General features: G+C 43.6%; 1 protein-coding gene across 15 annotated transcripts in view; it reads left to right on the forward strand.

The window, feature by feature from the left end:
• The window catches only part of DAB1 (DAB adaptor protein 1), a 692,719-nt gene that overhangs the window by 322,250 nt on the left and 344,721 nt on the right, over positions 1–25,748 (forward strand). For all 15 annotated transcript variants that reach the window (XM_033916678.1, XM_033916677.1, XM_033916676.1 and 12 more), the window contains one exon: positions 21,417–21,563. The gene's annotated coding sequence lies outside the window, so the exon portion shown is untranslated. The remainder of the gene's footprint in view (positions 1–21,416; positions 21,564–25,748) is intronic.

Genomic DNA, 25,748 nt, shown 5'->3' on the forward strand with positions numbered 1-25,748 from the left:
ATCTAAATGCTGCTGTACAGGGAAGTAGTGGCGGGGAGGGAATGCTACTGCACAGAGACATGGAGGGGGAGGGAATGCTGCTGTGGCTGCTGCCCAGGGAAGTGTGGGGGGGAGAGAGACAGATGGATAGAAAGAAAGCCAAACAGCGAGAGGAAGGCAGACAGAAAGAAAAGAAGAAAGGCACAGGGGCAGAGAGAGACACAGAAAGACAGACAGACAAAGGGGGCCAGGGAGAGAGACAGACAAAAAGAAAAACAGCGGGAGGGAGAGGGACACAGAAAGAAAGACAGACAGACATATATTCTAGCACCCGTTAATATAACGGGCTAAAATACTAGTATATATATATATATATATATATTAGTACTTTTAGGGCTCCTTTTATGAAGGCGCGCTAGGGCCTTAACGCGTGCAATAGCACGAGCTAAAATGCCACGCGCACTAGTTGCTACCGCCTCCTCTTGAGCAGGCGGTAGTTTTTCGGCTAGCGTGCGCTATAGCGCGTGCTATCCGCTGTGTGCGCCAAAATGGCTAGCGCGCCTTCGCAAAAGGAGCCCTTAGTTTGTGGTCCTGTATTTGCATAGGGGTTATCTGTGTTCTGGTAGGAATGAATGTTGAGAAGCATACAGTGTGCTTTGTGTAGTTTTATTTTGTGGTTAACCATTATGTATTGTTAATAAGATTATATTGTGTGTATATATGGAAAATGAATGGAAAAAATGGTATTACATTTAATACTGTTATGGGAGCGGGGTCTGGGGTGGAGATTGTGCGGGGTCTGGGGTGGAGCTTGTGATCCTCCCCCCAAAAAAAGCATTCCACTACCTATGCCGGACAGGACTGAGCACTGCCATTTTAAGGGGTGGGCACACAAGAGGCAAGAGATATTTGGCTTTCCTCCTGCCTCCAGCTAAAAGGTATGAGGGTATGGATTTCACTAGGCTGCCAGGGCAAGGGTTTGTGAAGTAGCCCAGTTCAGAGACCTGACTGGTTGGATCAGGTTGGCTCAGGTCCATTGGGGTGGGGGGGGGGGGGCGGAGGTCAGAGGGGTCCACTGGACCACTGGGAATTTCCAGGTAAGGAAGAGGGGTCAAGGGTCCACTGGACCAGCAGGGAGTTTCTCAAGGTTGGAGGGGAGGTCAGGACCTGGGGTTGGGTTGGATCAGGTGATTTCAGAGAGGACCATTGGACCACTGGAGTATTTCTGATCCTTGAGGGGAGTTTGGGGGTCCACTGGACCACTGGGAAAATTTTTTTGTTGGGAGGGGTCGAGACTGGACAAGAGCTTACCGCACGTCCTAAAGGTCTTGTTCTGGGCGTTTGGGTCGTGGACAAATTTTTAGTTGAAAATGTGGTATAAAGATAGACGTAGTGACGGTTGTGGACAATCAAATGCCTGGATGTACAGATAGATGATTAAAAAAAAAAAAATTAGACATACTTTTTGAGAATGGACATTTTGCTGCTGCCGACTTTGGGTGACTAACGCCCTATGTGCAAATTGGACTTAGACGGTTTTTTAAATTATGCCTCTCTCTATGCACACACATTTTATACCTTCTTTGGAACCTGTGTCCATTTGTGCAGAATGTAGTTTTGTGGAAGCCAACCTGAAGGACGCTGGCTCAAGGCTGCTTAGTGCCTGATACCTGTGAACACTGGGGTGGGGGGAGGAGGTTAAAGTTTGATAATAATAAAAAGAAGCATTCCATTTCATCATTTATTCTTGTTCTTTCAGCTTAGAAAACCCCCATAAAACAAAGGAAATGCACATCCCTAAAAGTAACATATTACCGTATTTTCACACATATAACGCGCGCGTTATACACGATTTTACAAACCGTGCATAACCTTGCGCGTTATACGCGTAAGCGCGTTGTACAAATTTTTTTTACATAGTTCCCCCCCGACATCCGATTCACCCCCCCCCCCCCGAAGGACCGCTCGCACCCCTACCCCGAAGGACCGCTTGCACGCACCCGCACCCCCACCCCGAAGGACCGCTCGCACGCACTCGCACCCGCACCCCCACCCTGAAGGACCGCTCGCACCCCCACAGCCTCCCGACCCCCCCCCCCATCATGTAGACGCTGCTACCAGTGTCCTGCTGTTTCCTCTTGGCGGTCCCGGCCCTTCTGTGAGCCCTGCGCCTGCGCTGCTTCCTCTTCCGGCGGTCCCGCCCTTTCTCTGACATCAGAGTTCTAATGGAACTGTTATTAATATTACCATAATTCCTCTTATTGTCTTACTAGCTGAAATAAGGCTAAAATACTGTGTAATGCAATGTGCAAGTCAATTAACCTTATCTTTGCAAAAGAGATTTCCTCTAAATTGCTAATTGGCGGTCTATAAATAAGTTGAAACTTAGGTCTCCTTTTAGTAAGCTGCGCTGGGCATTAACACGTGGAATAGCGTTGAGCTGCCGTTAGTTCTAGCTGCATAGCACGGGTTTAGTGCACGCTAAAATGCTACGTGCGCTAAAAATGCTAGCGCAGCTTAGTAAAAGGAGCCCTTAATGCTTTCAAAACGCTGTCCTTTTTTCTTTGGCCTTGATCTGATCTCCCAGTTTTGCCTGCCATTTTGGCGTAAGCAACTTACCCTTGATAAGTCTGTTAAAACATTGGACGTTATTCTTCATCGTCAACTATCTTTTTCTTCTCACATCTCGACTGGGCCAGAAACCCTTTTTTTTATTCTGCGACAAGTTTGTGCTACTCGTCCTCTTCTTGATAAACATTCTCTTCATCTCCTTTTCATTCCCTTGTTCGTTCCTGCCTTGGTTATCGTAACTCCATTCTTTATGGAAATACATTAATATCAATTCTGTCGCACACAGGTTATTCATAACGCAGCTCTGCAAAAGTTTAACAGCGTGACACCATTTTTTTTCCTACCATCTCTTTTCGTTTGCCGTTTCATATCCTTACCATGTCATTTCGCGTTATTCATTAAGGTTCCCCCATCTTTCTTACTTACTTTCTTTACTCTTTACCAACCTGTTTGTACCTTACGCTCTACTAACCCGGCATCTTCTTGGTTATTCCCTCACTTCTTCAAATCTGTTCTCATTTTGCACGATCCGCACACATGTTTTACTAAACTAAACTAAACTAAATCTTGGGTTTATATACTGCACCATCTCCACATTTGTAGAGCTCGGCACGGTTTACAAGAATTGTAATGAGAAAGGAACTCCAAGGGAGGGATGGGTGAAGATCAGAGGGGGAGAATGTTAGCGGGCTGGGATATCAGAAGAGGAGGGAGTGTTAGGTTTTTGAGAAAAGCCAGGTTTTCAGATGTTTACGGAAGGGTTCGAGGGCATTCAGGTTCCGAAGAGGGGAGGCAAGGCTCGATGAATCTGAAGAGGAGGGAGGTCCCCAGTTTTCCTGGGTGGGAGATGCCTTTTAGTGAGGGGAAGGATAATTTTAGTTTTTGGGTGGGTCTGATGGTATTGAGACTTGAGGAATTCCAGGTGAGTGGAATTAATGGAGGAAGGATGCCGTGGAAGATCTTGAAAGTTAGGCAGATGCATTTGAAGTGAACTCTGGAAATTATCGGGAGCCAATGAAGCTTAGAAAGGAGCGGTGAGACGTGATCGAATTTACTTTTTGCAAAGATAAGCTTGGCCGCGGCATTTTGAATCCGTTGGAGTTTGTGAAGGTTTTTCTTCGTTAGGCTTATGAAAATAGAATTGCAGTAGTCCAATCTGGAGAGGATGATGGATTGGACAAGAACAGCGAAATGTTTTTGATGGAAACAGGATCTTACTTTCCTCAGCATGTGTAGGCTGAAGTAGCATTTTTTTACCAGGGAGTTGAGGTGGTCATTGAAAGACAATGTGGAGTCAATGATGACGCCCAGGACCTTGCTGGAGAATTCAAGCTGCAGAGTGGAGCCAGAGGACAGTGGGATTGAGGCGGGTAGGTGAGCTAATTTTGGGCCAAGCCAAAGGAGTTTTGTCTTGGTTTCATTCAATTTCATTTGGACGGTGTGGGCCCAAGATTGGAGGTTCGAGATACAAGAAGATATGTTCTCTGAGAGATTGGTGAGGTTCGAGTCGGCCTCGAGAAGGACAAGGATGTCATCAGCGTAGGTGTAAATTGTTTCAAGGGGGGATAGATGGAGGAGTTTTAGAGAGGTCATATAAATGTTGAAAAGGATGGGAGATAAAGGTGAGCCTTGCGGGACTCCGCAGGTTGGTGTCCAGGGGGGGGATGAGGTGCCGTTCCTATTGACAATGTAGGAACGGGAACGGAGGAATTTTGAGAACCAATCAAGGACTGTAGAGGTGATGCCGATCTCGGAGAGTTGGTAGATCAGTATATCGTGGTGGACAACGTCGAAGGCGGCGGAAAGATCGAATTGTGGGAGGACAGCGAACTTGTTACGGGAGTGAAGTTGTTGGACCTTGGAGATTAGGGAGCTCAGTAGGGATTCTGTGCTGAAATTGGGGCGAAAGCCATATTGGTAAGGTAGGAGAATGGAAAATTTCTCTAGATAGGATGAGAGTTGGGTCGATATGATGGTCTCGAGCATCTTGGTTAAAAGAGGAATATTTGCTAATGGGCGATAGCTGGATGGTGAGGAAGGGTCGAGGTCGGGTTTTTTCAATAGAGGGGTTAAGGCGATATGGCCCATTTCTGGGGAGAAAAGGCCTGAATGTAGGGCGAGGTTTAGTAGTATGGTAATGGAGGAAATGGCCTGAGCGGGTATTTCCTCATAGAGATAGGAGGGGAAAGGGTCTAAAGAGCAATTGCATGATTTCAGTTTGAGACAGAGTTTGAGGATGAGGGATTCGGAAATGTATTCGAAGGTTGCCCAGAATCTGTCAGCTGGGATATTATTAAAGGCCGTTGGAGTAGAGTTGGAGTCAGTGCAAACTAGGGAGGTGTAGGAGATAGCAGGTGGGAAGGAGAACGAAGGGTGGTGACCTTTTCATTGAAGAATTTTGCTAGGACTTCGGATGAGGGAGAGGAGGGGAGAGAGGTAGAGTCTTTTTTGGAGGTTAGAGAGCGCCAGATTTTGAAAAGTGTACTACTCTGGTTGTTGGATCTGGATATGTTCTCACCGTAGTAGTTCTTCCTAGCCTTTTTTAGTGCCGAATTGTAGAGCTTAATGTTGGCTCTCCAGGACTGCCTGTCTATAGGGGAGTTAGATTTTTTCCATATGCGCTCTAGGGTACGGCATTTCTGCTTTAATTCTCTGTGATAAGGGAGGTACCAGGGGGCTTTGTGAGGATAGGAGATGGATTTGGTGGAAAGGGGGGCAAGGGAGTGGTAGGTGGACTCGGAGAGGGAGGTCCAGTTATGCCAGTTGGATTCAGGATCTGCAGGCTTGGGAGCGGAAGAGAGTTATTTGAGAAATTTTGACCAGAATAGGTCGCTAGAAATTTTTTTGCGAAAGGAGATTGAATTGGAGGAGGGGGGAGGGGCCCCGAGGTGCGACCCTTTTTTACTAAGGTGTGCTAACTGATTAGCGCGCGCTAATTGAATTAGCACCTGCTAAATGCTAACGCGTCCATAGACTAACATGCGCACGTTAGTGTTTAGCGTGCACCAAATCGGTTAGCGCACCTTAGTAAAAGAGGGGCCTTAGTGTCATTGCGCCCACTCTTTGGAATTTACTTCCTCCCTACCTTCATTCTGAATTGTCTTTTTTTTTTAAATTTAAGGCCTTATTAAAAGCCTACTTTTTCTTACTTGCCTTCCTTTCTTCAATGTCATGATTTTTATTTCATCTATTATACTTTTCTCAGCAGCTATTTTCCCTCGGTTCACTTGTTTTGTGTCTTTCTTCTCCCTCCCTTCCTTCCCATTGTTTTTAATTGTAGGTTTGTACTTTAACTCCTTATCCCCGTCCTAATAATAATTTGAATGTACCGCTTCTGTTTTTCTTTTTATGTAAACCGCTTAGATGTATTGGCTATTTGTGGTATATTAAATAATAGTGAAACGTGAATGGTGTTATTTATCTGCTATATTTATGTCTTGGGTTGACTGCAGACTGTTTGATATATGATTATGTCCATGCAGTTTTAATCTGTCATTTTTACGTTGCACCTGGTCTGGCTTATTGTTAAATTACTCTGAAGTACTAGCTACAGGTGCAATTCAAAAGCATTCCTCTGTGCTTTGTCTGTTTGTATATTCAGAGGAGATGAATTAGGCCTTCAAACGATACGAGCAAGAGGACAGATATTTGACTGAAAGCGGGCGATTACTTTTTTTTTTTTTAGATCTATGGCTTTTTCTTTTGATATTATTCCCAAACTAGCTGCTCTTTACCCCCTCTTTTACTAAGGTGCGCTTACCGATTGACGTGCGCTAAACGCTAAAGCGTCCATAGACTAAGGGCTCCTTTTATCAAGCTGCGGTAGGCGGTTAACGCGCGGAATACCGCGCGTTCAACCGCCTGCCGCGCTAGTCCCTAATGCCTCCATTGACGAGGCGTTAGTTTTTTGGGTGTGCCGCAGGGGTTAGTGCGTGACGAAATGTCCGACGCGCTAACCCGCGTAGCGCACCTTGATAAATGGAGCCCTAACATGCACACAGCATTTAGCTCGCGCTAAATGGATTAGCGCACCTTAGCAAAAGTAAATCGGTTCGCACTTTAGTAAAAGAGGGCCCAAGTCTAAAAAGATTTTCCTCGGTTGCCAAGAGGCCAGTTTTTAGCTGGTGTGGTCAGTTTTAGATAAGGGAAGGAAGTGGCTGGTAGGTCAGAAGACTGGTCAATGCCTGTTTTCTACTGTGGAGCAGTTCTATTCAGGCTCTTAGTTCCCTGATTGCTGACCAAACAGACTGCCGCACTGTCGGAATGCCATGTACCCTCCCACCTGGGACCTTTGGCATGAGTGTCTAGGAGTCCCAGGATGGGTAGGGGAAGAGATCAAGGGAATTGGAGGGGGGAAGGGTTAGAATGGGACATTAGAACTGAGGGTGTTGGGGAACAGGGTGGGGGATAGGAAAGGGGAATATAGAATCACAGAGCCAGGGAGAATCAGAATAGGGGGTTTGGAGAGCTGAGTGAGGGGGGGGGGATTAAAACGAAGGATCAAATCTGAGATCTGGAAGTTGTGCAGCTGTTGCGCAATATATTCTGTGCCAGCTCCTGCGTAGCTAAGTGGTGAAAGATAGGACAGCCTGTTGTCTGGTCTAGCCTAATCTAATCTGAGATTTATGAGTCGCATTATACCTAAATAGGTTAATTTACAGCACAAATAGGTTAATTTACAGTACAATTTAAAGAGATACAATTTAGTATAGTACAAATATGCTACAGGTGATACATTACAAAACAATTTGAAGATGGTAATAGTAAGGGGGGGGGTCCATCCCAGCCACTCTCTTGGGGGGGGGGGCGCCGGCACCCATCCTCCTCTCTGCCCCTCCCCGCTCCTTTCCGACCCCCCAGCCGCTCACGTTCACCCCTTCCCTTCTCTTCCCTTCCCTCGCGTCTTTTTAATTTTCCTGGTACGAACGGCATCATGAACTTGCTACCCACATTAGTGTCGGCTCGCTCCGATATCACTTCCGGGTCCTGCGCTTAGGAAGTCACATCAGAGGAAGAGCAGGCCCGACGCGGGCAGCAAGTTCATGACGCTGCTCGTACCAGGAAAATTAAAGATGTACAGGGAAAGGGGGCACACTCACGCCAGGGGGGTCGGAGAAGTGGGCGGAGGAGGGACGCCACTGCCCCCGGCACCACTCACCCTTGCTACGCCACTTCAATTCAAAAGGAGATAAACTAGTATTGTTTAAAGAGTGATGCTGTGAGGTAGAAGGTCCTATCAACCTGCTTAGCTATAAAAGAATCGCCTGTGCCCATATACATGCCAGTTACCCTTCCCCCAACTCCATTCCCAGACTACGCCAACATATGACAACCTACTTGCGACACAGGCAGCAAAACTTGACCCCACCATCTCCAAGCTGCTGAACACAACAACTGACTTTAAAGCGTTCCGAAAAGATATCAAAACTATACTATTCAAAAAACACCTCCCAACAACCTAATCTCCCCCCTTTTCCTATCCCAACTGCACATTCCTCGCAATACTTCATCCCTTTAGGCAACATCTAATCAAGTCTCTAAAATGAATCCTCAATATATACCCGGATCTGGCCTCTTTTAAAACATTGTAACCACTGAATGTCTCAAAACGTCCGATACCTCTATATGTAACCTGAATCTAGCTTTCGGCAATGTAATGTAATGTAATGTAAAGTTATGTAAAGTTATTAATGTAAAGTTATGTAAAGTTATGTATGTAAAGTTATGTAAAGTTATTAATGTAAAGTTATATAAAGTTATTAATGTAAAGTTATGTATGTAAAGTTATGTAAAGTTATGTAAAGTGTGTAATGTAAAGTTATGTAAAGTAATGTAATGTATTGTAATGTGTTGTAATGTAATGTAAAGTTATGTAAAGTAATGTAAAGTTATGTAAAGTAAAGTATGTAAAGTTATGTAAAGTAATGTAAAGTTAAGTAAAGTATGTAAAGTAATGTAAAGTTATGTAAAGTAAAGTATGTAAAGTAATGTAAAGTAATGTATTGTAATGTCATCGCCTGGAAATGTCCAGCTATCTTCTAATGTAATCCACTTAGAACCGCAAGGTACAAGCGGAATAGAAATCACTAATGTAATGTAATGTAATGTAATATTAGTGAGATTTTGATTGTGTGGTCTGAGCCAGCATTCAGCAGCCCTGTCCCATTAAGAGCCACTGAATGTCCATGGTGACACACTCAGAATGAATGAAGCGGGCATGAGCCTCTCCTTCCGCTTAAACCGCTCTTTTTGCGAGGGTCTGCTGCTTTTTCAGGCAATTGCACGAGGGCAAAATAGCAGAGATTTAATTTAGAAATGGAGTAGGTGATTCTGTAGCAGCAAACGTATATATACTGTAGGTGCCCAGAGTGACCTGATTAATGCATATTTTATAAAGGAAAGTAGAATGATGGAATATTGACTTAGCAGTTAGACATGTTTGAACTAAGGTGTGAGTTCATATGCCAGCCATGGATCCTGATGAAAATGCTTGTGCTTAAATTTCAGTGATACCTGTGTAGCATACAGTATTCTGTTACCGTGTTTCCCTGTGTCTCCGGGTTTATCATATTACCGTGTCTCATATTAATGTTGGGTCCAAAAAACACACTAGGGCTTATTTTCGGAGATGTCTTTTTTTTTGTGTGTGTGTATGTGTGTGTACATCGATCATCTGTCACCCATCCCCTTATGCTGCATCTTCCTATCCCTCCCATCCCCTCCCCCCGAGCAGCAGAACCCCGAAAGCAATTTCATTGTGTTGCGTTAGATCTAATCAAATCTAAGCATTGTTCTTGCATGCCACATCTTCCCTATGAAATAGAGCTTTAAATGGTTAACAAATAAACAAATTACAGATCATCCTTAAACTGAATTTCAGATGTCATAACATTTCTGAAATAAGAAAAGTCTTGAGATCTTTGTGGAACAGATAATACGAAGCCATTCCCCCCTGCAGAACCCCGATGACCCATCCCCCTATGCAGCATCTTTCCATCTCACCCTCCCATCCCCCCATGCAGCAGCACCCCGACGACCCTCCCACCACGAGGCCAATATACCTCTGTTCCAAACAGCAGCGGCGGCAGCACTGAACAGGCTGCTTCGTGGCCTTCCCCACCGGGGCCCTCCCTATGCCGCATCACTGATGTCATCATCAGTGATTGGGCAGAGGGAAGGCACCGGCGGGGAAGGCTGTGAAGCATCTTGTCAGTGCTGCCGCCGTTGCTATGTGGAACGGAGGTATGTCAGCCTTGTGGTGGGGTTCTGCCGCATGGGATGGGAAGGAGGGATGGAAAGATGCTGCGCAAGGGGATTGGTGAGAGGGGAGGAAAGATGCTGTACATTGAGGAGGGAAGTGCTGCCGCTGGCGAATTGGGGAGTGTTGGGGACATTTGGGAGGGGTTTTGGGGGTCGATCCAACTAGGGTTTATTTTGGGGGTAGGGCTTATATTAGGACCTACCCCGAAAATCATGCTAGGGCTTATTTTGGGGGTAGGTCTTATTTTTGGGGAAACACGGTAGATACAGATTATATGCCCTACCCATGGTCCGCCCACAAGCTATGGACTATTGAAGATATGTGTGTAGCTAAAGAATAGCACTTAAACAGCATGGTGACGTATATAGGTTGTAAGGTGGTCCCCACAGCCAAGGGCCACTTAGGGACTCACCTTATAACCACTATGATCATCCCAGTACCCAAAAACACACACATCCATCCTATCACACATGTCTGTGGATAGACAATAACCTTAACATTACTCTCTGAAAAAACTTAATTTTTCAGAAGCTCTGACTATCCCACGCATACACAGAGAATAACGTGTCACGTAATAAATGTACAAACAGAAGAAATCTTAGAACTTAATATTTATTTTACTTATTTATTTAAAATCTTGTACCCAGCTTACTTCTAAGTGGTCCACATAATACATTCATAATTATAGGACAATACAACAATAAAATAGTCATACATAACTTTCACTCTTCGTGATTAGCACAGATCATTTTTCGTAAAAAGCCTCTACAAATAAAGTTGTCTTCAGCGCCTTTTTAAATTTCCGAATATCAGAAACTACTCTAAGTGATCCTGTCAGATTGTTCCTCAAAAACACCCCTGCCGCCAAAATTATGGAAGATCTTGTTCTAACTTAATGTAGGGTAGTTAATTCCTCACTCATTAATCGCAGCGTTCTCTCTGATCTCAGTGGGAGATTAGGTTTGCATATTTTCAACACCTGACTCAAATATCAGGGGACACCATAATGTAATGCTTTGAAAATCAGTACAAGAACATTATAAGCAATCTGACATTTTTCTGGCAACCAGTGACGCTGTCTCAACAAGGGTGTCACAGGTGGCAGAATCACCACAGATCATAGACAGAAGAGCTATACTTGCACAAATGAGGGATAAAAACTGGGTACGAAGAAAAAAAAATATAATGTATGTATCCGAGAATTCCTATGGCAAACTAAAGTTATCTGTTGATTCCTAGCAGGAAAATTTTCCCCGATTAGTTGAGCCGGTAGGACTCGCCGAAAATGCGGCTTCGGGGTGTCCTGCTGGTTTAGCTGATTGGGGGAAATGCCCCTGCTGCAATCAGCTCAGCCAGCTGATTGCCAGCTGAAACCCTTCCAACCTGACATCACTAGGAGAGATATCCACTCCCTCCTGCCTGAACAACCCCTCATCCCCACCCACCTGACATCAGCAGGAGGGATGCCCAATCCCTCCTGCCTAAATGACACCCCCCTCCCCCCCCCCCACACACACACACCGCCTGACTGGCCCAGGTGCCACTGGGAGGGGCCTTAGGCACTTGAGCCAATCATGGCCTTATGCACCTTCACAGTGCACCCTGGGGTGCACTGGGATCAGCCTAAGGCGCTGATTGGCCCAGACACTTAAGTTTTAAAATTTCCCCCTTAGTGCCTAATACAAAACCAGTTATGTTTGGGGGTTCTGGATACAAAGTTAGCACTTGCTGATATTCAGCCCCTAAGCAGCCAGGTTTAGCATATAAATGGGACCACAGAAAAGTCTGCCCTATCTTTGAATGCTAACCCATGGCCACTTAAGGCCTGAAAATCAACTTAAGCAGCGATGTGGTAGCTGGCTTAATAATAACTGGCCAAAAGAAACCAAAATATAAATATAAATACCAATAACGAATACCAATACCAAAACGAGTAGTGAATATTATTGAACAGCCTTCTTGACTGCATGGGACTGAGTGATTTAAGTTTAACGGCGAATGGACCGATAGTTATGACTCTTCATTGAGTGAATTTAAGCGAGCGGGACTGAGTAACGAGCGGAATTGAACAGCGATGATTGGTGAACTTTGAACTTTGTCCCACTTTGGATTTACTGAGCTAAGTACTTTTCACTGTTTTTCACTGTTTTTTATTACTTTCACGAACTATTTGTGACAGGTGCACAGGGCTCACTGCGCTGTGGTTTGATGGACGAGACTGAGGATATTACATTGATATTTATATTTTCCTTTGTTTTTTGACGATTTTTGTCATTCTTTGCATTTTGGTTTTTTTCATTTTCACATTTTGTGTTTTTTTGTATTAGGTTCCAGGGAGATTTTCTTTGGGGTGATTTTCTCTCCTTTTGCTTTAATCTGGGGATGATTGTGCTCCCGATTATTTTGTAACATATATATATTTTTCTATACAAATTACATATAATATAAGGATAATATGATGTACGGGGCAGGGTTTATTTAGATTTATTTCTAAGTGCTTGTCACTTCATAAACACCTGCCCGGGGCCAACGGTTGTTACGAGGGCACTGGGCCCGTACTGATTGATCCTTTTATTTATCTTGTTTTCATTAATTTCTTTTATCTTGGGAAGCACATTTTTCTATATCACCTCCAGGGTTATTCAAGGACAGATCATCACCTTTAATACCAATTTTTTGTAGTTTGGTTTAATAATAACTGGACATTCAAAGCCGAAGCCCACACAGATCTCGGCTTTGAATATCCAGGAATAACTTCATTGTCAGAGAGCAAAATGCTCACCATCACCGGCTGAATATTGACCCTAAATATTTATGCATATAACTAGTGCATAATTGTTAGCATTTACTTTATCGAATTAATAATAATTTTTTAATAATAATTTTATTTTTATATACCGCCAAAGCCATACTAGTTCGAGGCGGTTTACAACAAGAAGAGCTGGACAGTCAGCAAAAAAAATAAAAAATAACAATGAAGACTTTGGTTACATAAAGTCACAATGTAGGGAAATCAAGTACATGTGATAAAAGTACAGGGGATATTCATGTGGGATCTCTAGGAGAGTAAGAATCAGGGAGTGAATCATTGGTATGGGCAGACTCGATGGGCTATGGCCCTTTTCTGCCGTCAATTTCTATGTTTCTATGAGGTTTAAGAGTTCTTGGTTACAAATTGGTTAAAGAGGTTGGTTTTAACTAGTTTTCTGAAGTTAAGATAGGAAGAGGAATGTGTGATGATGTTGCCTAGCCAGCCGTTCCTGTTGATTTGCTTGGAAGGCTAGCGTTCTGTTAAGGAATCTTTTGTATTGGCAGGTTTTTATTGAGGGGTGGCTGAACATATGTATTCTACGTGTGGGCCTGGTGGAACAATCCAATTTAAAATGGGAGGTATAGGGGGGCCATGCCAAGAATAGATTTGAAACAAAGGCAGGTAAATTTGAACAGCACTCTTGCTTCTAGTGGCAGCCAATGGAGTTTTTGATAGTAGGGGGTTATGTGATCCCATTTTTTTATGCCGAAAATCAGTCGCACTGCTGAATTTTGTATAATATGGAGTCTTTGAATGGTTTTCTTGAGGGACCCCCAGATAGATGATATTACAGTAGTCAAGCAGGCTTAAGATGGAGGATTGTACCAGTAGGCGAAAGGACGCTGCGTTGAAGTACTTTCTGATGGTTCTAAGTTTCCATAGTGTCGAGAAGCCTTTTTTGATCAGTGACTCTGTGTGAATATCTAGAATGAGGTAACGGTCTAGCGTCACTCCCAGGATTTTTATGGAATCGACGATAGGGAAGGTCTGTCTGTTCAGGGAAATTGAAGTGTCTTTGATTTTGTCATTCGGGTTCGCCAAGAAGAATTTGGTTTTTTCAGAGTTGAGTTTCAGTTTGAACTCGGTCATCCATGACTCAATATGCTTTAATGTTGATGCTAGATGGTTCTTTGTTTCGGGAGTCAGGTTTGTTAGAGGATGGACTATGGTGATGCATTCAGCATAGATGTAAAATTTGATTTTTAATTTTTGTATTAGGGTCGCCAATGAGGCTAGGTAAATGTTGAATAGGGTGGGGGGATAGCGGGGAGCCCTGTGGGACTCCGCATGAGTTTACCAAGCTGGAGGATTGATTGTTATCACTACGGACTCGGTACGATCGTTTAGTCAGGAAACCTTGGAACCATTTCAATACATTACCGGTGAGTCCGATTGACTCCAAGCAGTCAGCTAAGATGGCATGATCGACTAAATCGAAGGCACTATTCAAGTCTAGCTGAAGGATTAGTGCACTAGAGCCTTGGCTGAATAGATTCAGGAGGGAGTCCAGCAATGAAGCAATAATGTTTCCATGCTGAAACCGGAACGAAAACCTGATTGGTTGTCATGAAGTATGCTGAATTTGTCCAGGTACGATACTAAATCCTGGTTTACCAAGCCTTCCATCAGCTTTACAAAAAAGGGAATGTTTGCAATGGGCCAGTAATTCGAAGTCAACTTAATAGATTCCTTGGGATTTTTTATAATCGGTGTGATTAGTATCTGACCTAACTCCTTGGGAAATGTACCAGACAGCAATAGAGAGGAGAGCCAATCATGTAGCTTGGCTTTGAAGGTGACTGGAGCGGCTTTCATGACGTTAGGTGGGCAACTGTCTAATCTGCAGTACGAATCGGCATATTTCGAGTAGAATTTGCAGAATTGATTCCAGGTGGGATAGAGAAATTGCTCCAGAGCATGTCTACCCTGGGTTCGTCAATGTGTTGGACAACTGGGTAGTTCAAGTGGTTGGTTGTGGAGGTCGGTAAGTTGGATCTTAGGTTACTCTTCTATTGCCCCAGATTAAAAAAAAAAAAAAAAGATTATGAGCCCACCTGAAACAGAGAAATTACTTGCATATAATGTATGTATATAATGTATGTATATAATGTATGTATATAATGTATGTATATAATGTATGCATATAGAAAGGCAGTATGTGAAATCCATGACCATTTGCACTCCCTCTTTTCCTCTACCACCCTAAACACACCTACAAGAAAGCTGCTTTTCCCTGGAGTTAAAAGTGCACATGCTGCAGAAAGGTTTTTAGCTAAGCCATTTTGCATGGGACAAATTGGTATATACCCACATAAAACCTTTGAAAATCACCCTCCCATGCAGGCTTCAGATATTCCTTTGGACCCTGAACATCTTTAATTAACGATTATGAGTTTAGCAGATGTATCTTCAAAGTCTCATAGCATGCATTTGGTACATACAAAATTAGCATAAAACTTGGGAAGGGGGGAGGGGAGAGAATATGTGTGGGGAGGTCTCTTCCTTTGGTGCTATCTGCTTTATAATTATGAGCAGGCACAAACCATTTTCAATAACAGTGCTTCAGCAAGTAATAAATTCTCTATTAGGAGAAATCGAAACCTTTTCTTTCAGTTCAATCTAACTAAAGCCATTAAAGAGCAAACTCTCGAAACCCTCTTCATGCTGTACCAGCAACACCAGATTTTGCTCAGTCAGGCTGAAATAAAATTGCATTCCTGTGTCCCAGCTTAAGAATTTCATCCATAAATCTATTTTTCCAATTTTGTTATAAATTAGTTGAATAAGTATTGGCCTTTTGTAGGTGACATGATCACGAACCAGCACACCAATTTAAGCAATGCTGTTATTATGTGGTATTATTTCTGTATCTCAACTCACACATTTCACCACCGTAAATGCATTTTTAGGTAATACGATTTGATCTAGGGCTACATTCTCCAATGGCTCTGCACAATCACAGCATCACTTGTAGGATGCGCGTTCCTTCTCTGCATTATCTTTGGGAAGAGCAAATGTTTTCCTCATATTAGTAAAAAAAAAAAAAAAAAAAGAGTTTTTGTAAAAGATGACATTTCACTTAAAGCTGTTTTCTATTGAAACAATTAAATGTTGGTAATTTGTCAGCTGGATGGAGCAATAGCGACTGTCTGTAGCAATAATGATGATGATGATGGTATATCACTTTGAACCAATTAAGTCGGGCACTGTAATTCATTTTATAGCAATACAAGGGGGCCGCTGAAACGTTCTCAGCCCAGCCAAGAAGAGAATGATGTGGAGCCATGAAACATGCAAGTTATTCCACATTTTTCACTTCAGTGAGGCAAATGCATCTAGTAAATGGGCACAAGTATAAGGAAACCAAGCCATTGGGACATCACTGGTGAGGTTGGCTCTTAGGCATTGGTGGAATGAGGCATTATGACATCACAATAGGAAAGACTGCTGAAAAGTTCTCAGCCTAACCAAGAATAGAATGATGTGAAGCCAGGAAACTTACAAGTTATGCCACACTTTTCTTGGCACTTTTCATTTCAATGATATGAAATGAAACAAAAAGTGTGGAATAACTTGTAAGTTTCATGGCTTTACATCGGTGGTCTCAAACTTAAACTATTTGCAGGGCCACATTTTGGCTTTGTAGGTACTTGGAGGGCCTCAAAAAAAATAGTTAATGTCTTATTAAAGAAATGACAACTTTGCATGAGGTAAAACTCTTTATAATTTATAAATCTTTCCTTTTGGCTAAGTCTTAATAATAATATTGTCATTTATAGCTAAAGAGACATATAATCAAGAAACTGTTTTATTTTACTTTTGTGATTATGATAAATGGACTGAGGGCCTCAAAATAGTACCTGGCGGGCCGCATGTGGCCCGCGGGCCATGAGTTTGAGACCACTGCTCTACATCATTCTCTTCTTGGTTGGGCTGAGAACTTTTCACCAGCCCCTCGTAATCACAAAGTACTCATCTTTGTTTGATAACACTATAGCTTCATAATGCAACTTAACAGAATGGAAATTTTTTATTTTCTTAAAAAAAAAAAAAAAGCAAAGATCCCAAAAAGACACATAAGAAAAGTCAATAAGTCCTGCTAATGAATTTCCAAAGACTCTCTTCTCTCTCCCCTCTATAGCGATTAACTTGTCCTTTTGATCACTCTCTCCTCAACAATGAATTTCCTGTCCTATTAATTCTCTTTCTTCCTCCCCTCTTAAAGTCAATTCAATTTGTTACCTTTGCTTAATCTTCTGTAAACCGCATAGAACTTCACGGTATTGCAGTATATAAGCTGTTATTATTATTATTATTTTACCCCCTCTTTTACTAAGGTGCGCTAACCGATTAGCGCACGCTAAACGTTAACGCGTGCGTGTTAGTCTATGGACGCTTTAGTGTTTAGCGCGCGCTAATCGATTAGTGCACCTTAGTAAAAGAAGGGGTAAGAATATTTAGAGAAATCAATCTGAGAGAAAAACTTCAGAAGGCAATTACCCAGTGTCTACACTTCCTTTTTCCCCATTTTGTTTTGGCACCTTTAAGTTTTTTGTCACGGTGACTGTTTTTACATTGATTTGCCTAATAAATTGACAGACTTATCAGTGGCGTAGAGAGGGTAGGAGGCGCCCAAACGTGTCTTCTCCACCCCCCGCTCCTTCAGCACCACACTCATGCCCTCCCTTCCCACCCCCAGTACCTCTTAAAATCTTTGCTAGTGTGAGCAGCTGCTCCCCTGCTGCTCGTGATGGCTTTTCCCTGGCCCTGCGACCCGGAAGTAATTTCAGAGGGACCCAGGCCAGCGCATGCAGCAGGCTAGAAGTAGTTGCTTGCACTGGCAAAGATTTTAAATAGGTACTGGGGGGGAAGGGAGGGTGTGAGCATGGTGTGAGTGAGGGGGGAAGAGGTGCCAGTGACCCCACCAAAATGGTTCCCAGGGTGGTCCGGCCCACCCTTACTACTCAACTGGGCCTTATAGTCAAAGCAAAATATCTAGATAACTACTACAGTTGTCTAGCGATATTCAGCTGTGGACTAGGATGGATCAAAGGTGGACCTAGAGCGGAGAACACAGTTACAAAACTCGCAGTGATAGTCTTTGAGCCAGGTAAGAACATAAGAAGTTGCCTCCGCTGGGTCAGACCAGAGGTCCATCGCGCCCAGCAGTCCGCTCCCGCGGCGGCCCATCAGGTCCATGACCTGTAAGGTGATCCTTGTCTAAATTATTTAGTCCCCCTTGTCCTTCTATCTATACCCTATTATAACCTATCTCTACCTCTATCTATATCCCTCAATCCCCGTATCCTTCAGGAATTTATCCAATCCTTCTTTGAAACCCGGTAGTGTACTCTGTCCTATCACAACCTCTGGAAGCACATTCCAGGTGTCTAGAAAAAGGGGTAGATTGACTGAAGGGTCATAAATTTTTGCACTTACAAGACTTTAACTGCAGATGTTAAGGTGTGATAAATGCAAAACCTGTGCGGTAAACCAAGGGGGAGGGGGATTTGCATCCTGTATCTGCCCTGCATTTGCCGGGGGAGGCAATCACTGACTGCGCAAACACTTCATTACAGGTAGTGCCCGGTAGTGTGGACTTGCGCGCTCAGGAAAATAAAGGTACAGGGGAAGGGAAGGGGGTGCACACGCGGTACGGGGGGTGTCGGGAAGGAGCAGGGATAGTGAAGAGGGCAGGAGAGGGGCACCACCGCCCTGGGTGCACCCACTCTCGCTACATCACTGTTCCATGTTTTTTATTTTATTTATTTCTACCCCGCCTACAACTGAACGGCTTACGATCATGTACATACATAATATTGTAAAGCAAACATTCTTAATAATAAAATACTGGCATAATGCATCGCAACAGAATCATTCAGTGGGCCTCTTCTCCCTCGAACAGAGGAGATTGAGAGGGGACATGATCGAAACATTCAAAATACTGAAGAGAATAGACTTAGTAGATAAGGACAGGTTGTTCACCCTCTCCAAGGTAGGGAGAACGAGAGGGCACCCTCTAAAGTTGAAAGGGGATAGATTCCTTACGAATGTAAGGAAGTTCTTCTTCACCCAGAGAATGGTAGAAAACTGGAATGCTCTTCTGGAGTCTGTCATATGGGAAAACACCCTCCAGGGATTCAAGACAAAATTAGACAAGTTCCTGCCGGAACGTACGCAGGTAATGCTAGACTCAGTTAGGGCGCTGGTCTTTGACCTAAGGACCGCAGCAGGAGTGGACTTTTGGGCACGATGGACCACTGGTCTGACCCAGCAGCGGCAATTCTTATGTTCTTATGTTCTTCTCAGGTTTAAAGATGCAGAATTGTTTTGCTGTTTTTTTTATTTTCTATGATGAAGAATAGATTGTAATAGGGAATGTGTTTTTGTCCTGTTTATGTAGCTCTTATGAATGCTTTTATGTAACCCGCATAGTTCTTTGGAGGTGCAGGATATAAATGTTTTAAATAAATACATACATTAAAACTTCTCTTAATTAATCAAGATGTGAGTTTTTAGGTGTGTGGGGGGGGGGGGGTTGGGGGTTGGTTTGTTTTTTTTAATTGCTGCATCGTTGTGCAAAATTACAATCTAGTTTGTTTTTTTACCCAGTTTACCAGGATCAAAGCCAGCTGCACTAACCATTAGGCTGCAACTGCTACACTCTTTGTGGTTTAAATGTACACTTCTCCCTCCGGATTCGCGGGGGATAGGGGCAGAGCCAGACTGCGAATGGTGAAATACCGCAAATATCTTCTGGTCCGGCTCTGACCGACCCCTGCCTCCCTCCTGCCTTCCCCCCGGCATCCCGACCTTACCTGATGGTCTAGCGGGCTTTCGGGGCAGGAGCAATCTTTCTATGCTCCTGCCCCGTGTAGATCGCTAATAGGAAATAGCTGCCGTGAGTTCCCGTAGTCTCTCGAGACTACGACGGGAACTCCCCACAGCCATTTCCTATTGGCGATCTACACGGGGCAGGAGTGTAGGAAGATCGCTCCTGCCCCGAAAGCCCGCTAGACCACCAGGTAAGGCCGGGACGCCGGGGGGAAGGTTAAACTGTGGGGGTTTAAACATTTTTTTCCCCCTCCCCAAAAAATCGTGAATATGTGAAATCGCGATTGCCGAAACCGCGAATGGGGAGGGGAAAGTGTACAGGCAGTCCCCGAGTTACAGACGCCCCACTTAAGTATGACTCGTACTTAAGAACGCAATCATTTTATTTCTAGTGGCAGAGACTCCTACACTTCTCCTGCAGCAGATTCAGGAATGATGCCTGGCCACATTAAGAACAGTATATGGTTGTGCATGCTGTACCTTAGAGGGAACACTTCTAGGGACAGTTGGTCCTTTTGTCAGCTGGGAGCAGAATCTTAAAACCTTACAAGTTCTGAGTTACATACAAATCCAACTTAAGAACAGCTTTAAAAACGTAACTCATTCTTAACCTGGGGACAGCCTGTATAGAAATAATCAAGCCCTTGTGACATCGCTGATGAGGTTAGCTCGTAGACATTGGTGGAATGAGGCATTATGACATCACAATCTCAGCTCTGGATCACTTGTGACCTAGGTTAGCCACTGCTGGAAACAGGATACTGGGCTTGAGGGACCTTCCCAGTATGGCAACTCTTACATTCTTATGTGAGTTGAGTACAGCTAGTCCCTGAGTTACAGATGCCTGACTTAAGTACGACTCGTACTTAAGAACGCAGTTACAGCTTTATTTGATTTCACTGAGCTGTATTTCCAGTGGCCTAGACTTCTACATGTCGCCTGAAGCAGATTCAGGAATGATGCCTGGCCACATTAAGAACAGTGTGTGGTTGTGCAAGCTGTACCTTAGAGGGAACACTGGTAGGGACAGTTGGTCCTTTTGTCAGCTGGGAGCAGAGGGAAGCAGCAAGAATCTTAAAATCTACAGGTTCTGAGTTACATACAAATCTGACTTAAGAACAGCTTTAAAAACGTAACTCGTTCTTAACCCGGGGACTGCCTGTAATCATGTGTATTTTACACTTATACATTTACTCCTGCAATTGAGCAAGCATAATGTAAAGGTGCAGGCGGGAGGGGGTGTGTGAAGTGGTTGCAGGGCCATAGTCCACATGTGCGAGATCATGGGCTCTGCCTGCCTGCCCCCACTGATATCAGTTTCCTGTTCTGGGGCAAGGGACCAGCAGTGCTAATGTCTGTGCATATGTGGACCGTGGCACTGTGACTGAACCACACGTCTCCCCACTGCCTGGAGGAGAGAGGCCCTCTAGTCGGAGGAGGAGATGCTCCACCCCTAATGGCTGCTAAGCCAGGTATACACCTCATACCAGTATTTTATGAAGGCAAATAGGCTTAGGCAAAGATGCCATCTATATCTCCAAACGTAGGTTCTCTTAGAGTATGCATGTATTCCCTATTTTTCAAAACAATAGGGTATCATTTATTTAAAAAAAAAAAAAAAAATTCCTTGTCAGCATTTACACCTGTACTTACAATCCAAGTAGGACTAAGCTAAAACCTCTGTCCAACTTCACCCATAAGTGACAACAGTCCACAAAGGTGTTTAATTGAGGGCCAATGCATCAGAGGAAATCACTCTTCGAATCCAGCTTTGAGTTTCAAGGCCCCCAAATTTGGAACTGCCTCCTGACCTGCTTATGTCAAACCTCCTCCTATCTTTAATTTGGGAAGGTGCTAAAAATGCCTCTGTTTTCATTATATGTTGTTAACCTTATTAATCTTATATAAGCCGCAGTGATTCCCAGTTGACAATATGGTATGTTTCCTTTTCATGTGCAGGTCCATTAGAATGGATTAGGCTCCCTGTGACCATCTGACATCAGAGAAACTTGCATGTATTTAAGAAACTGTTAACATGACATCTATTTTGCTTGATGACAGCAGCCCATTGAGACTTCAGCTCTTGCACGTCTCTATATTTTGCTGGTTTGTATACAGTGTTTTTGTCTGTTTTTTTAATTACTGTACGAATATGTTTGTTATCTTGTTGGTTGCCGTGGGTAAAGATGGGATATAATAAGCCATAACTACCAGGTTACTGCTCATTTGAGGGGAGAATTCATTCGTTAAAATGCAAAACTACCTTAAAATGCAAAACTACCTTAAACTACCTTAAAATGCAAAACTACCTTAAAAGTGTAAAAAGGAAAAAATAATAATAAGGCTTCTTTGTTGGCTCCAGTGATGTAGTGATTAGGGGGGGGGGAGGTGGACCACCCCAAACACTGTCTTGGTGTGAGCGCCAGCACCTCTCCGCTCCTACCCATGCCACACTCGGGCCCTCCCTTCCCTGCCCTCCCCCACCTCTTTAAAATCCTAGCTAGCATGAGCAATTACTGTAGCCTGCTGCTTGTGCTGGTCTGGCTCCCTCTGAAATCACTTCTGGGTCAAGGAGCCAGGAAGTGATGTCACAGGGAAAGCCAATGCCAGCACAAGTAGCAGGTAAACATCTAAAAGCCCTGAAAAATAATGTTATTGGGTTGTTGTTGTTTTTTATGGCTGTTCCCTCACTGCATGGCACCATATGCATGGCACTTTTATCCATGATTTTATTTTTTTAAATTTTATTAAAGGCTCCACATTCAGTGAGCCTTTTATAAAATATGTTATAAATTTTGAACATTTTCTAACCTAGAAGACTTAGGCCCCCCTTTGATCAAACCCCATTAGCACATGGCCATTAGCATAAGAACACTTGCCAACCCCTATTTTAGAGGCGGTAAGCGCTCACACGCTAACCATGCGCTAATCGGTTAGCACATAGCCATCTAGCTGCACTAACCAGACCTGCCCCCAGTGCTAAAAAATAAAAACCATTTTGTAGCATGCGGGTAGCAGGCACCCATGCAAAAATTACCATGGGACGCCTGACCACATCCCGCGCTAGTGAATTTTAAACCCGCAGTTACCCAGTGTCTACACACCTAGAGTAGACACCTACCAGTCTAGGCACCTAACTTAGGGGTCCTTTTATTAAGGCGCGCTAACTGATATAGCATGCGCTAACTGATTTAGCACACGGTAAAGATTAGTGTGTGTGCTAAATGCTAAGGCGCCCATAGAATATAATGGATGCCTTAGCATTTAGTGCGCGCTAAATCAGTTAGTGCGCCTTAATAAAAGTGAAGGAGTCTGGGACTGGTTTTCCTAAGTGTTTAACTAAGTTTTCTCTTTAATAAAATGCTGAATTATGTTTAGCTGCAGACCTAACTTATCTCATGTTCTAGCCTGCCTGTACTAGGTGTTAGCTTGGGCATTCTAGCTTCTTATGGCTATCTCAGCATAAATGACATGTAACAGAAAGACTGCAGGGCTTAGATAAGTGACCTGCTAGTGACCTGCTAGTGTGAGCTTAGGACCAATGATTGTTAAGAAAAGTAACACGTGAAAAGTTTTTTCTAGAATTCAGTTGTATAGCCAGAAGAATGTATAAATATCTCTGTAACTTCCTGGTTTCGGGACTTCTGAAGCCAGCTTGGGGCTCAGGGGTCCACATATGCTGAATAAAACATCTGTACTTTCTTCAAGTCTCTAAGTTTTGTGGCTGCCCAAAGTGACCTTTCAAAAGGACCCCTCAATTTTTTTAAATTGGTGCTAATAATTTAAAAATGATTAAAAAAGTTAATTAGCCGGTAGGTGCTGGTATTTTAGGCTAAGAAAACCCTGGCTTAATATACCGGCACCTAAAAGTTTCACGCCTATCGGTGCTTATGTTGATTTAAGCGACACTAGGCATAATTCTACACATGGCACCTAACTTTGATTGGCATGTGGTAGGTGATGCTTTTCTAGGCGCTGACCAAGTCAGGCGCCATTTGTAGAATCTGGCGCACAGTGCTTACCGCGGCTTAGCAAAGGCCCCCCCAAGTCTTTGAAGTCAGTTCTAAAATATTTGATAATTTTAATTTGAAATGTTCCTTGTTCCTGGGTTGCCCTGAATTTGCTTTCAGGATCCAAATCATAGGTGGACTAACGTGGCCACCATAGTATGCACACAGCAAAAAGCATCCTTGACTTAATTTATTGAATGTTGATAGCATGCCATACCTAAGGCGGGTTGTAACTGTAATGGCAAACGCAGTGGCGTAGCAAGGATGAGCGGCGCCATGGGTGGTGGTGCTCCTCCCATCCCCCCTGCTGCACACATGCACTCCTTCCCCGTACCTTTTTAACTTCGGCGTGAGCAGCCACCAACTTATTGCCCGCACCGGCTTCAGCGCTCTCTCTGACATGACTTCCTAAGCGCGGGTCCTGGAAGCGACGTCAGAGAGGGCGCCTAAGCCGACGCGGGCAGCAAGTTGGCGGCTGCTTGTGCCAATGTTAAAAAAGTACGGGGGAAGGGGGCGTGTGTGCAGCAGGGGGAGGAGTGGGAAGGAGGGGGGCAGAGAGGAGGAGAGTTGCTGGCGCCCCGAGCAGCATGGCGTCCAGGGTGGACCGCCCCCCCCTTACTGTGCCTAGATCAGTGGTTCCCAACCCTGTCCTGAAGGACCACCAGCCAGTCAGGTTTTCGAAATAGCCCTAATGAATATGCATGGGGCAGATCTGCATGCCTGTCACCTCCATTATATGCAAATCTGTCTCATGCATATTCATTAGGGCTATCCTGAAAACCTGACTGGCTGGTGGTCCTCCAGGACAAGGCTGGGAACCACAGCCCTAGATCACTCGAAGTGAGTTAAATGTATGTGGCTATAAGTAGTAAGAAAAGAGAGCTTGACATATAGACTTGCAGCTTTAATACCTTTGTGTAGAGTTACTGCATAGATCTTTATAAAACCATGTCCATTCAACAAATAATAGAATGGAATTTCAACTTTCCAACTCACTTCTTTCCATAATTAAAGGGGCAGCGAAGCAATTTAGCCCAATCGCCTTGCCTGTAGAAAGAGTGGTTGGCAATTCCCAAGCTGCGGATCTTTCATACTGATTTTGCTTTGAACTCTTGAGGTACAAAGTCTATCAGAGCATTATTATTTCTACGGCAAGATGAGATTGACCTGATGGGCAAAGTGCATTGCATGTCCTAACATTTACTGTACCGTGAAATTAGGGGTCCGTCCATAACCTATATCCCCCTCCCCTCCCATTTCATCATAAAAGCAGTAGTGATAATGGCTTCCGCCATTTGTGGAAGACTTCACCCTCCCTAATGCATCAACATGTGCGGACATAAACTGCCGATGTTTCACAGCAAAGATGTGTGTTATATCTTATTGCCATAGTTACACTGAGATTGGTCATGCACTTCTTTATGTGGTAATCCATAGTGCTACAGTAAATCTTTGAAAATCGTTACTACTGTGCTGTTTTATCATTAATTTCCATAGCATGGCTTCAGACCTGGAAGAGAAAATGAAAATAAATTGTTTAAATGTTAAATGATTGATGGTTAAATTTAATTAGCCTGTCTTATAACTAGGGCTTGAAGTCTTTGGTGGTTGTAAATTGTAAATTTAAATCTTTATTTGCCAGCTAATAAGAGGTTCTTTGAGGACAGAACAAAAAAATCTGTGTTTATTTTTCTTTGTACAGTGCAGGCATTATTGCTGGGTCCTTTTATTTCTGGTTAGAGGCCCTTTCATTATCGTGCACCAAAACTGTCAGTTAAGGGGGAATTTATCAAAGGATATTAAGCGCATTAGCGCATGCAATTATGTTAATGCACACTAACTGATAAAGATGCCCATTAGGGAGTTATTATATTAAGGTGGACTAACCGATTTAGCGCATGCTAATGATTAGAACATGCTAATCGCTAAAGCGGCCATTATATCCTTTGGGCATCTTAGCATTTAGTGCGTGCTAAGTGGTTAGCACACCTTAATAAACGGACCCCTATATTACTATGGGCGTCTTTAGCAGCTTGCACATGCTAACGCACTTAATGCTCTTTGATAAATCCCCCCCTCCCCCATGATGTGTTTTATGAGGGACCTTCCAAAAGCTTCTTCACTTTTATTTTTTAAACACTATTTCTTAAATATCCCAAAAGCAAATCACTTTTCCACATAATCACCCTGTCATGCGATATATTTTTCCTAGCATCCTGCTAACACGCCCCAACCATTTCCCATGAAAATATGAACATGCAGAAACTTTTTCAAGAACCCT

Source organism: Geotrypetes seraphini, chromosome 12 (genome assembly GCF_902459505.1).
Source record: "Geotrypetes seraphini chromosome 12, aGeoSer1.1, whole genome shotgun sequence".
Lineage (NCBI taxonomy): Eukaryota > Metazoa > Chordata > Amphibia > Gymnophiona > Dermophiidae > Geotrypetes > Geotrypetes seraphini.